This window comes from Mytilus californianus, unplaced genomic scaffold (genome assembly GCF_021869535.1).
Source record: "Mytilus californianus isolate M0D057914Y unplaced genomic scaffold, xbMytCali1.0.p SCAF_1, whole genome shotgun sequence".
In the NCBI taxonomy this organism is placed as follows: domain Eukaryota; kingdom Metazoa; phylum Mollusca; class Bivalvia; order Mytilida; family Mytilidae; genus Mytilus; species Mytilus californianus.
Window position 1 is genome coordinate 650921 of NW_026262581.1, and position 7509 is coordinate 658429.

The following is a 7509-nucleotide window of genomic DNA, read 5'->3' on the forward strand; positions in this document are numbered from 1 at the left end:
GTTGAATCACTAAAGCACGCAAATCACATAATCAATTTATAAAAGGAAAAGGCCACAGCTTTGTAGGAACCCATAGATTAAGGAGGGTCTCATATTCCTATTGCTCTGAAAGTAAATCTACCACCAACTGCTGAGAAAAAAAAATTACGACATGTACAAGTGTTATGGACCAACTAGCGTAACGGTTAAAATGAACCAGACACCATGAACACAAATTAAACAAAAATTGATAATCATAAATTAAATAACAGCTATCACACATATTTGAAAGAAATATATTTTTATTTGGAGCAATGCCTTGCTGATGAATCATTCAGTTGATAACTCAAAACAGCTTTCACCAATCTTCATGAAACTTTGGTGAATTGTTTAAATTTATTGACATAAGTTTCCTTTCCATTTCTATTAGGTATTTTTGATACCTGGTTTTGGAGTATAGGGACTTTATTCATAATAACGGGTCGAAATTATCGCGTTTTTAGACAATGTCTCAAAACACATTTTCATGAAACTTGCTGAAATGTAACGTAAGCTCCCTTACGATTTTTAATATATTTTAAATTTTACTTATTCCAGTTATTGGATGTTATTCATAAGAATTATTCATGAATTGTGCCACTGTGCGCAAGTTTTTTTTATTTTTTTTAAATTTTATACACCACTTTTAGTCTTTAAAAAAGTGGGGGTGGGTATACTGTTTTACTTCTGTCTGTACACCCTCAAGCCAGTCAGTCCTTCCGTCCCATGAATATTTTTCGTTACATCTTCCTCAGGAACATATTTTACTTATTCCAGTTATGGGATTTTATTCATAAGAATTATTCATGAATTGTGCCACTGTGCGCAAGTTTTTTTTTTTAATTTTTATACCCCACTTTTAGTCTTTAAAAAAGTGGGGGTGGGTATACTGTTTTGCTTCTGTCTGTACATCCTCAAGTCAGTCAGTCCGTCCGTCCCATGAATATTTTTCTTTGCATCTTTCTCAGGAACATTACAAGGATTTCTGAAATTTGGTTTCAGGGTTTATATGTGTCAGCTATACCGTGTGATGCTTTTTCAGATTCATCACTCAACAACCTTTGTTTACCTTTTACTTTAAGGGTATGGGGATATATTAGTAGCTCACAGATTCACTTGTTTGTTTTAGATTTTTTTTTGGGGTGGGGGGGGGGGGGGGAGGGGGGGGGGGGGGGTTAGCACAGCTCTCTATTTAGCATAGGATGCAGCAATTTTAGAAATCCAAGAAAAAATTGGCATTTATATATCTATGGAGGAAATCCGGATATCAAAATAGGGTTGTGTGGCAGACGTACATGACGTAATTTCTTTAGTTTAAAAATTATATGAATTATTATACATATGTTTATGCTCCTTATTTAAAAAAAAGAACTTATATGTAATTAAATAATTACTTTCTCTTATTTTTTTAGCTCTTCTGTCAATTACAAGATACAGTATGCCATTCCAGCTTTGATGAAATAAAGTAATGGTTTGATTTGGAGAGCTTTATTATTATAGACAGGTAAATTGTTTTATCCTGATATCAGCTAACTATTGTACAATGAGACAACTCTCCCCAAGAAGCCAAATGACACAGACATTAACAACTATGAGTCTTTGAATGGCCTTCTACAATGAGTAAAGCCCATTCTGCATAGTTGGCTATAAAAGGCCCCAAAATCACAAATGTAAAACATTTCAAAGGAGAAAACTAATGGTCTAATTGATGTAAACAAAAATGAATGAAAAAGAAATATGTAACACAGCAACAAACGACAACCACTGAATTACAGGAACATACATTGTACATACAGAATGTGGATGGGTTAAACATGTTAGCGAGCCTGGCTTTTCTTCCTGTTTTATGATGTATGCAAATAAATTCTGTTCTAACATCATGTACATTGTAAGAATAGTGTATGATGTAAACTCAGAAATTATTGCAATGTTTTTATAAGGCAACTTTGAATATCGCAATAAAAGGAACTCACATTCTGAAATCTATACATATAACTGTACAAGTATGCAGATTTTTCTGAAATCGCAATTATAAATCTCACATTTTTGTCCATTTTTCGAAAATTGCAAAAATAAATGAACCCAATAATCATGATAATTTCTTAATTTAATCAATGTTAATGAAGTATCTGTACCAGCAATAAAATTTATTTACACAGACATGACAGATATTAATACAATAATATACTGAACTTGCTAGCAAAATTTTTTTAGCTGTGGATTACTGATATTGATATTAAAGTATTCCTATCGGAAAAGGAGATACAAAACAAAGAAAATTAACATAAATACATAAATTTAAATATTCATTACATAATACATCTTATAGGCACATCTGGGTTTGTGTCTCGCCTTGACGGAGTCAAAATGCGAGACATAGGTATGCTGTTTCCGGCGACGGCGGCGTCAACAATGTTTTAGTTTGTGATTAGGTCTAGTTCATGGTGAACCACAAATGGTAGGTCAATGATATTTGGTATGCAGTTGTATTAGCATTGGTACATCTCATTACCATGGAGATTAATTGGCCCAGCCCCCTCAGTCAAGGTCTATTGACTTTGAAACTTTTCATAGTTTACATGTATTAGTTTGTGATTAGGTCAATTTATGGGGAACCACTAGTGGTAGGTCAATGATATTTGGTATGCAGTTGTATAAGCATTGGCATATCTCATTTCCATGGAGATTATTCAGCTCCGCCCCCTCTATCATGGTCTATTTACTTTGAAACTTTTGCTTAGTTTACATGTATTAGTTTGTGATAAGATCATTTAAAAATGAACTGCTAATGTTAAGTCAATGATATTTGGTATGCAAATTTATTGGCATTTGCAAGTATCATTTCCGTGGAGATTATATAGCCCCACTCCTGATCATGGTTCATTGACTTTGAAACTTTTACATAGTTTACAAGTTAATGTTTGTGTTTAGGTTTGTTTAAAGGGGAACGACTTATAACAAGTCAATGGTATTTGGTATGCAGTTGTATTAGCATTGGCACATCTCATTCCACGGAGATTCTTTAGCCATGTACCTTCAGTCATGGTTCATCGACTTTGAATATTTGCATAACTTACATGTTAAAGTATTGCTATTTTAATTTCAACATTTGCATTATCAAAATTACAAAAAGGCGAGACATATCTCTGTGATAACAGTTTATTTTTTATTTAACTTTAAAGTTTTATAAAAGTACATGTAGTGCACCTTATTAAAATGTGTGTGGAAAATTAAATCCTTGTTCAAATGATGAATGAAGACATTATTAAATAAGGACAGGGAAAGTATTTTGTTAGCATTTTAACAGTAACTTCTTGAAGAAATATGTTTGCACTTACTTTTGATTACTTTTCACATGTTCAAAATTTCATTTAATATATATTATATTTGCATTTTCATATTTCAGGGATGATGACCTGCAGTAGAAAGTTCCTTATAACTCATCATGGCCATTACGGAAGATCTGATAAAAATTTGTTTAGAAAGCCACCAAATATGTCCATGAAAAGTAGAAAAAAGACAATAATTCTCTATAATGTACATATATGTACTAAGCAGAAGCATTGACTGTTTCAAGACCAAATGAATCGGAATTTAGTGTTTTGATGCTGAGAGACAGAGGAAAATTAACTAGACAATTTAGCTTCTTTTTCATCATCATGTATCACTGAAGTTGATGTTTACCATCTTAAAGAGCTTTTACCTCAGTTAAAATAAATTCTAAATACGGACAGTTTGGAGATTTGTGAATTTTCTTACAATTGGAGTTTCAAAAAAGGATTTCATTTAACAAAATTATATTTCGTGGATGTAATTTGTAGTTTCTTTCATGAAATATTTGAAAAATCTGCAATACATTTGTATCTGAACAAGTTAGAGATCTACAAATAGACATATGATATTCAGTTGAACTGTAAAGAAGGAGATATTCATTTATAAGACTTATATGAGTGTTTTGTTATTTTTATGGCAATTACGGGCAAAAGATAGTAATTGATTTAAACATTATTCCTACCTAGATATACATGAGATATCTATCATATACATGTAGGCATACAATTCACTGATGCACTACTAATCATACTAATGGAGTAACATGTAATTATAAAACTAAGAATATGACATATGATTGCCAATAAATTAACAACTCTTCATCAGAGAACAAATAGTCATATTGTCCACCAGCATGACTAGAGAACAAGAAGATCATATTATATCATGATTCATATTTCAATTTCATTTCATTTCATAACAGTTGACACAAAATAAAGGTATACAAAAAGTTCAGAAGCATAAAAAAGTGTTTTAATTGCAGTTGTTGTTCATCTTAAAGTGACTTAGTCATATTGATGTTGGCCTTCAGTACTGAGCAAGACCTCTGTAACAGCCACAGAATGTTTGAACAAAAAAATTATATACTTATATATTTGTCTATACTTAGAAATCAGATTTTTTTTCATTTCTTGTCTAAATTAAAATTGGTTATACAATTGTATACGTTTGGCAAAAAAATATCAATTTATTTAAATTATGGTATTATTTGTATCCAGGATTTTCTGAAACTGCAATGATTAATCTCGCATTTTTAATTGTCCTTACATTGTTCAATAGTTAAAATTATCTTGGGAATAAATTTACTCAAAAAATTCTGAGTCTTTTTGAAGGATATATAAACTTGGAAACTTGTGATGGAATATTTTCACAGTAACTGTTTTAGAGATTCTTATATCTAGCATGTTTAGAAAAAGATGTTGGGTATACATGTATGGCAATGAGACAGCATCCCCAAAACAGACAGAAATTGCTTTTTTCTCAGTTTGAAATTGCACACATATTTTTGTATTACAGCTAGAATTTGATATAAAAAAAGATGATCTGGTATAATTGCCAATGAAGTTTTGATTTACAATTAAGTAATTTTTTTACTCGTGTGATTGGTTCAGGTAAAGATTAACCACTGATTGTACCCTTGTCAATGATATTTGTAGGCAGTAGTTTTATAAGCATTTACACATCATTTTAATTTCCATGCTAGCTAGTTTGTCCTGTCCGCTATGTCATGATTCATTCACCTGACACTGCCTGAAACTTTTGGATTGTGTATATATGTATTAATTGTGATTGAGTTAGTCATTTCTGTGTATTTATATTATATATGGTACATAGAATTTCTTTTATTCTGACAGAAAAGAAATACCATTCAGTTGCCTCCAATCTCAGCAGGTGATGGGAAATAAGTTTTCTGATTTTGGCATGTTTGAGATAAACCTTAAAATATTATGGCACTTGATAATGAAAAAACAATTGATTGATTGTGCTGAATTTCATGTAAGCACTTTTGGCTATTTCCTGGCTGTCTATTTGAATTGTTGAACACTGGTAGGCAGGGATTTAATATGAAATGAGCAGCAGAAAAATATAGGTTACTATTTCCAACTTCATGGTATAAATGTAAACTATAAGGTTGAGAAATTGAGATGATATATATGACAATGTTGTTGATTGAATCATAGGTACATGTACATGTATCTGAAACTAATTGGATGTGGGTTTTTTTCACAGATGCGATTAAAATTAGTCGTGTATATATATGCATCCGATATTTGTCGAACTGGTTATTGCTTTATGATATAGTGTAAGCAAAAATAATGAGAGCTCAAGGTACATTTTTTTGAAGTATGGGGTACTCAATGCCGTAGCTGCCATACAAAATACTGGCCTAGTAACTGGTGAAAAATCATATTCATTTATAGGCAAAAAAATTACCCTACCCCACCAGAATAAAATTCAAAAAGACCTCCCAATCATGATTTACAAATTGATACCAGTCACACTTGAGATGCAGGAGATATTCAACTAGTAAAATGTGAATATTTATATGCAGGTAGGAGTTAATATTTATGATTTGAACATTGTCAATGACAAAGAGCAAACAAAAAAATCATGAATTTTGGTATAAAGTTCTGTATGAAAATGCAAATTTTTGCATTAAAATTTTAATGGTTCCCAATATACAAGCACTAGAAGAAACTTTATAGTATACTATTAATGATATAATAAACTTGCATTTGCAAAAATGAGAACTGCAATATGACCCCAGATGCGGATTCCGGATTTTGACAAAAAAAGGGGGGGCTGCGTGTCCCAACACTAATCGAAGTTATGGACATATAAGAAGTGTATACATTAATCATAAATTGGTTGATACACAAGGGATCAGAGCCCACATGAATCCGCCTCTGCCATTTCAGCCATTTGCGGTGATATACACAAGAGGCGGAATGCAAGAAGATGTAAATATTCTATTTTAAATCAAATCAAATCAAATAATTTTATTGGTGTAAACTCCAATACAGGAGTGATACCAGCTGACATTTACAAAATACAAATACAAAAACAGACAAAAATAAACAAAAAACAAATATACAGAGATATGTTTTCTCAATGATAAGAGACACATATTTTATATCTACATTGTGGAGGTGTTATTCATACTATGTTATCACTTCAAGCTATTACAATAAGCTTTAATACTACAACAGTTCTTAACAACATTATGTTTGCTTTAAATGAATGTTCGAATCATACATATCGCTTATTTAGTTTCGACTTTTTAAAGACTCTCCTTGAAATAGAAAAACGTTCTTTTATTTGCAATTACTTATGATTAAAATAGTTTTACGTGCCTCTTTTTTTTGAGTAAATATTTTTAAAAAAATTAAACCACACTCAACAGTGCCGTCATATTAGGTAGAATAATTGTACAGTTGATTCGCTTGATCTTGATGTTTTGCTTTTTTTCTAACCGTCATTCAAATATACCTGTTTAAAAAATCGCCGAATTGTTTACCTCTGATTTTGTGAGATTATTAGATGAGTTTGAAAATTCTCCTGCAATTAGTAATAAAGAATAGTCAATAATTGTATATTGATGGAAAGGTAATTAATATATAATGGAAAACAGTGTATACTATATATTTTTGTTCATTCAGATTTTTTACAAAAATAATCAATAACTAAGAATGCATATATATTTGTGTTCAAATTGGTTTAAAACTAATTGTTTGAAATATGAAGTTGCCATTGTTATGTTCAATGAAAATATCTTTTCATAAAAACTCTAATTTGTTTTTCTTTAAACTTTGTCACTAGTTTCGACTTTTTAAAGACTCTCTATGAAATAGAAAAACGTTCTTTTATTCGCAATTACTTATGAATAAAATTGTTTTACGTGCCTCTTTTTTTTTGAGTAAATATTTAAAAAAAAATTAAACCACACTCAAGAATGCCGTCATATTAGGTAGAATAATTGTACAGTTGATTAGCTTGATCTTGATATTTTGCTTTTTTTCTAACCGTCATTCAAATATACCTGTTTAAAAAATCGCCGAATTGTTTGCCTCTGATTTTGTGAGATTATTTGACGAGTTTGAAAATTCTCCTGCAATTAGTAATACAGAATAGTCAATTATTGTATATTGATGAAGAAGG

At 30.8% G+C, this 7509-nt stretch overlaps 1 long non-coding RNA gene across 1 annotated transcript; it reads left to right on the top strand.

Moving 5' to 3' along the window:
• The first annotated feature begins 1435 nt into the window (after nt 1-1435).
• Nucleotides 1436-3963, top strand: LOC127726793 (uncharacterized). The gene is made up of 2 exons (XR_007993682.1): nt 1436-1522; nt 3425-3963. It is a non-coding gene; the product is annotated as an uncharacterized LOC127726793 (long non-coding RNA).
• Nucleotides 3964-7509: the final 3546 nt, after the last annotated feature.